This window comes from Alosa sapidissima, chromosome 1, assembly GCF_018492685.1.
Source record: "Alosa sapidissima isolate fAloSap1 chromosome 1, fAloSap1.pri, whole genome shotgun sequence".
In the NCBI taxonomy this organism is placed as follows: Eukaryota; Metazoa; Chordata; class Actinopteri; order Clupeiformes; family Clupeidae; genus Alosa; species Alosa sapidissima.
The window spans coordinates 21,202,109-21,208,839 of NC_055957.1; positions in this window are offsets into that span (position 1 = coordinate 21,202,109).

Genomic DNA, 6,731 nt, shown 5'->3' on the forward strand with positions numbered 1-6,731 from the left:
CATGTCTATCCTAGCATCACCATAGTAACCATCTCTGTATTATCTATTTTAACTATACATGATATTTTACATCACAACTTTTGCATTTTCATGCACTGGTAATTCCTTGGAATTGCATTTCTAGTTATTTTTTGATTTCTTAAAAGATTGAGCTTGGTCTGGTGAAAGCCAGACTAGCCATGGACCTCAGTTACACAATGCAAGGGAACATGAATCAGCCTATATTTGCACGAACAATAACGGACAACAGCTCTTCAACTTTGGCCCGTTAAAATGTGTATGAACAGTCTAGCGACGCATTTCATCAAGGCCCATTTGGACATGTCAGTTATTTGCACCACTGGTTAGATGTAAAACAGCATTTTGTTTCAGACTACTGTTACTTAATTTGTGAATTAACAATAACGTTTCAGACTACTGTTACTTAATTTGTGCATTGACAATAAAGTATTACATGAACTAAAGATGACTAAAATCTTATGTAAACATTCACAAAAAATCCATCAATCCAAAAATGACCTTTGTTTTTGATAGCTGTTGAAAACGGCATGGAACTGACAGAGATGTTTTTGTTTATAAATAAATAAATAGGCTAAATAAATAAATAAATAACATTTATTTAAATACAATGTAGCCTACAGGTGTAAGTGACCTTTCATCAATCCAGTTGCAATGGATGAACTGTGATGAACTGCCCTACTTGTGATTGTTTAGAGATTTTAAAGGTTTTATAACAATGCTACATCTTCTTTGGCTATTCTACAATCTATTCACCTTTTCAGCACCAGTAGGCTACTTTCTGTGCAGCCGCACACACACACTCAGGCATGCCAAACAAGCATACACAAAAGTTTCAAGAGTGGGGGATGGAGTAAAATATGGAGACAAATTGAAGTGTGATTTATTTTCGCGGATCGGATGTACAGGACTGAGCGGCGGTCATATTTTGTACCGCTATGCGGTACATCTAGTTCTGACAATAATCACACATTCACATTTAGAGTGCCTGGAAGAATCTAGAGTAAAAAATATTTATTTGAACAGTAAAGAGTATACATGGATTGTGATGCACTCTCATTTTTTTATTTCAAGATGCACTTTGTTCAACATGTTCACTTTTCCCTGTTCCCTTCATCCTTTCTAAATCCAAAGATTGGGCTGGTTGGAAACTATTCACCCCACGTTTAGTGGGCCCCAAGGCTGAAAAGCCAATCAGAAGGAGGAGGAAACTCCTTCTGAGAGAGAAAAGAGAGAGAGAGACCCTCTACCCCCAGGGATACAGGGAGCAATCAGGGACAAACTGAACTATCAGGAACCCAATCTGCAGATCAGTCTTGGCGGAGCAAGGGCCATAGAGTTGCTGAATGAACGCAAAACTCCATGACATTTTTATTGTGTCCACAAATCAGCCTCAAATTGACATTCAGAGAGTGAATTTTTCGGGCAGACAGAGAGGCTGAAAGCTCCTGCTTACAACTTGAGTCCAATCCACTGAAGTCTTCAGTCATAGGAGGGCTGAAAAGTGTGGGTGCAGAAAACGATCCACTTTCTTTACAGAAGGACACCAGGGGAGCTTTTAGAGCGGCAGCTTAACTAGGAGTGAAAACCATCATGTCGCTCTCCCCTGGAACACCACAATCCTCAGCCTTAATGACTCTATTAAGAGTGCTGGTGACTGTGGTTAATGGCTCTTAATGGGTTACGATGTATGAATAGCATCAGTACTATTTTCTAATAAAGATTGGCTTGAGTTTTAGCCTACAGGGTATGGCACACACGTACGGCTACCGTGCTCTGGAAACCACTGAATGGGAACAGGCACTGATGCAGGGCTGCCAACTTTTCAAAAAACCTTGGAGTGAGATTTGGTGGGGCCAACCAAAATTTTGCTGCGGAAAATTTAGTTTGGCTCATTCAGCATTATACCATACAGTAAAAAAAACGTACATCAGTGGTTCTCGGGTGTAGGGACCAGGCATGGACGGATTTTGAACTTTCGGGCCCCTGGGCCCAGATGTATTAAGGGCTCCCCACTAATTGTTGCATATGTGGAAGGGGGGTTTGGGGGTACTCCCCCAGAATTTTTTTAATTTGTTTAATGTGATTTCCTGTATTCTGGTGCATTTTGGGGATGGGCAATACTAAATTCAATCAGATTCATAGGCTACATCCTGATGTGTTGATCTTGAGGCAATGATTCCATGCAAAGGCTTGGGCTTCAGGGGTCCCCTGACACCTTGGGCCCCTGGGCCTGGGCCCAGAAGGCCCGTGCAGTAATCCATCCCTGGGACCAGGGTCCCAGAGTTTAATTAACATTGGTATCAAAGGGATCTACTACTAGGACCATGGGCGTCGGAGGCATTCTGAAAGTGGGTGGGACATTTCAGCGGGGGTCCTCCCCCAGACATTTTTTTTATAAGCATAAAAGCATATTTCCTGAATTCTGGTACATTTTAACAGGTTATTCAGATACTTCTATATAACAAAATAAAGCCAACCTACGAAATTAATAAAAAGTAAATCATGCATAATTTAAAAATAACTCAATATATAGGCTACTTGGCTATTCAATAAGGTTTCCATTACAGCACCGCGGACGTTCAATGAATGCATGAAAGCATTCCATGAAATTATGCAGAAGTGGTCACCTGTGTTATTCAGCTAGTTTATTTAAGATAATATATTGGTCATTGTAATGGCCATAGCCTATAGCCTACATGCTATTCCTTTTTCAGGATGTACCCATATCTGCATGATGTGAATGTTTGCATATGGCTTATGTCAGGCTTTATATCAATATTTGTGTCTCGTTATTTGATTTTCTTCATATTTTTGCATTAATGTCACTAGGAAGCATGGCAATATAAATATGGCTGGAACCTAAGAACCATGATAGTGATAATCTATGGCTGAGCAATTTACAAAAATGTATGTAGGCCTACTGACAAATAGTTTACATTAGAATACATTATAATTTCGCCCCAATGAGGCTATGTAGAAATGTGTTGCAATTTCAAAACCGGATTACTCAGGAACCACTTATTGCACAGAGCCATGCTTTATATCCTCGTATTCGGTACGGTTTGCTGTTTATTGTGATATTGGGTTTGCCACGTGTTGTGTGAAGGGTTAGTGAAATATTAAACCGAGAGTAATGGGTGTGCACTGTGTGCAAAATGCATATGATTAGCCTAAATTGCACTCGCGAACCATTTATCACAGCAACTTGGCGCTAATATCATTGGAAATCTTAGATTCCGCACGTTCACGATGTGTGATATCATATGTATAGGTTTAGTTTAGTTGAACCTCATCTGCCAGGTATTTGACCTACCAGGTTGACACTTCAGCGTGAAAAATACTCAATAATACTCAAAGCATACCTGAAGCCGGGGAAATGCGGGGGGAATGCGACTGGGACGGCTTCTGAAGCATCGCAAATGAGAGCAAATTTATAAAATTCCACAGACAGGGGGTGCTCTTGAACCCTCTCACCGTCTCTGACAACAGGTAGATCTATAGATAGGCTAAACTCATTTTTCAGGCATCTGACCGACCGTGTTGACACTTCAGAGTAAGAAATCGGTGGTATGGTGTGTGAGTGTGTGAAACTATTAAAATGCGTGTGTCTCACGGCCAATGCGTGAGAGTTGGCACCTATGCTGATGCCAATATTTGCTTATTTATTGACTCATCTCACAGCGCAATGTAGCAGAAATCAGTTGAGCTATTGGTGTGGTTTCATTTAAAGGAGAATTCCGGTGTGATATTGACCTAAAGTGTATTGAAACATGATACCGAGTGTGAACGTATGTCTCATAGCCCATCTCCAAAACCCTGCACTCCAAAATCTGGCGCTAGTTAGCCGATGCTACCAACAGCTTTTTCAATAGTGGTGCTTCGGCATCGGGCTAGCCATGCAAATAAATTACTGTTTTACACCCATTTACGTGGCTCAATGTATCTCCACACTTCATTGGTAGACTTCCGAGGGCCCTGACATTTAAAACGAGACATTGAGAACTTTGAAAAAGCACTGGTAGTTTACTTACAAGACGATTTATACAGACAGTATCTTCACAAAGTTTAGCGTTTGCAGCCATCTTGAATTTAGTCACGATAAGTCGAGCAACGAGTAAGAATGAACAGGTATGATAAGGGATCAGATTCCAAAAATAATTCATTGGAAATGCATGGATTCCAGTTTCTTCCAGTAGCAGCAACTGGAATCCATGCATTTCCACTGAATTATTTTTGGAATCTGATCCCTTATCATACCTGTTCATTCTTACTCTTCGCTCGTGCGTCTATTCTGCGTCTACATTACTTCCGCATTGCAAAAGCAGGTGTTAATCCAAATTGCAGTTCAAAGCAACAGAATCGCTATTTAGAGCACCAGTAGTACTATCAAAAGCAACCTTAACTCTCATTGACCTTTCGAATGTCTTACTTTCACTTTCACTTAATTCTTCCTTCATTCACTTAAACTTTCCTACTTGCTAGATTTGACCAATCTTCCATAGCCTACGTGCACAAGTAGTTTGAGTAGGACTACTGATCTTCATTATCTCCCTGCTTGTGGACATCTTATCATGTATGGTATTACTGTATTTCATGATCGGTAAACGTTTGATTCTTTTTAAAGTTGTCATCAGTCAACTTCATTCAACTGCGCTTGTATGTAGGCTCTGCCGTTCAGTTGTGGACGTTCGTAAATTGCGGTAATGGGTGGAGAAAGGCAGAGAAAGGCACAATTTACACTATGGATTTAAAGTTTGATAGATACGACGGAAACTTGGGTCTGACAGCGTTCGCAATCTGCGGTTTGTCCATGGCGCTGATAACTCTATGTTCGCAAATGTATGTACATCTGGCCCTGAGCTTCTGAGTCTGTGAGTCTGTCACCAAGGGAGTTTGTTGCTATTCCTGAGTCCTTTGCTGAGTCTCAACCTGTTTTCCTGAGCCTGCCCCAGAGTCTGCGAACACTCAGCCTATTCCCGAGTCAAAGCTCCCAGAGTTTACGGCGTATCCATTCGCCGCCAGCTTCGGGTCTAGCTACCCTCCCTCCGGGCCGCCTCCTTGAGCGGCCGCACCTGTCCACTCTGTCTCTGGGTCTCCTGCTGAGGTCTCTGTGCTTATGGTCTATTCTGCTGTCACTACAGTCACCTGGAAACCGATGCTCGCTACTCATTGTGACAACAGATCTTGTTGAAACATGATTCATTGCATTAGTAGCCAACCTTCTGACCAACAGCTTCTTTACCAAACTGTATAGCTTGCAGCCAAGATAATCTTTATAAAACCAACACAAAAGATGCAAAGCCAATGGTCTTTTATCCATTCCTCCTGGCAGGCAGTCCAACATCTTAATGGGTGTAAGGGTTTAATAAGCTAAACAAAAAAATAACAGTTACCTTACAGCCTGAATAATAAAGACATGTGTGATTTGTAGCATTTCATTGCAGCAAATCAAATGATTATAGCTTATAGCTGTGCACTCTTCACACTTTTGTGATGTTTCATTTCCTCTTGTAAATTTCTAATCTGCTACTCAGGGCTGTGGGGCACCCGGGCATGCTATCCACCCCAGTCATGACACATCATTAACACTGCATCTGTGGGATTCTTTTTAAAGACAATGCCTGTTGTCTTTGAACAAAGGACATGGGAAATATCATCTTAGTAGTCCAATGTCGAGCATTTGGAAAGGGAATAGGTGATTATCCTGTTATGGAAATGATTATTTCCCAGAATACCTTTTTTCTTATTCCTAAGAACAGTCAGACAAAGCAGCAAACGATTTTCAAAGAACATCTTTTAGAACTATTGTCTCCAACAGGTAAGCTACCAGTAGCTCCCCAACTGTTTCTGAGTATAGTTCTCCAAAAGGTTTGAGGAATGTTCATAAATCTGGTAACCCAGTCACTTGGGAAACATGTTAAAATTCCTATGAAATCAAATTCACAGTCTACAAAGAGAGAAGGTAACTGAGTTGAAAGGAACCTTTAAAAAACATACAAATCTTAAATAAGGTAGGGCATTCCATGCATCATCCTTTGGAATCTGTGCAGTCAGGTGCTTCTCAGTAGGACAAGAAGCTTTAAATTGAAGAATGGGAGCTGGAGCACACTGATCACTTGCCGTCTTTTATTTTGGTGTAAACAGACTAACGTTTCGACACAACTGTGTCTTCCTCAGAGTCAATCACAATCAATCACATCTTATACAATACAAAGTAATCTTATTCAGCGGTTTTGGGTGGAGATCAACTATGTGAATACATGGCATGGTAGCCTACTACTAACATAAAAGCTCTCGGCCATGTCCATTTTTTCAAAGTAGCTCTCGGAGGATAAAAGGTTGGAGAGCCCTGTTTTAGAACAAGCAGGGATCTCCGCATCTCTCTCTCTCTCCCCTCTTCTTCTGTTCCCCCCTTCCTCTCCTCCTCTCCTCACTCTGCCAAGCAGGGATCTCCGCATCCCGACAAGCTTGAGATAAGCAAGAACCCAGAACAGAGAAAACAAAGGTTGACGTTATGGCTCACACCACAATCTGCAGTAGGATACATGGAGAAATATTCAACCTCAGAATGTTATGGCCCATCCAACTCAGTGAAAATTCCTGCAGCATTCTGAGGAGTCGTGAAGTGTACAGTAATTGCGGGGTGGTGGTAGTGTAGGGGCCAAAGAACGGCTAGCTGGGTGGGTTTGATTCCCGGCTGCCATCAGTAT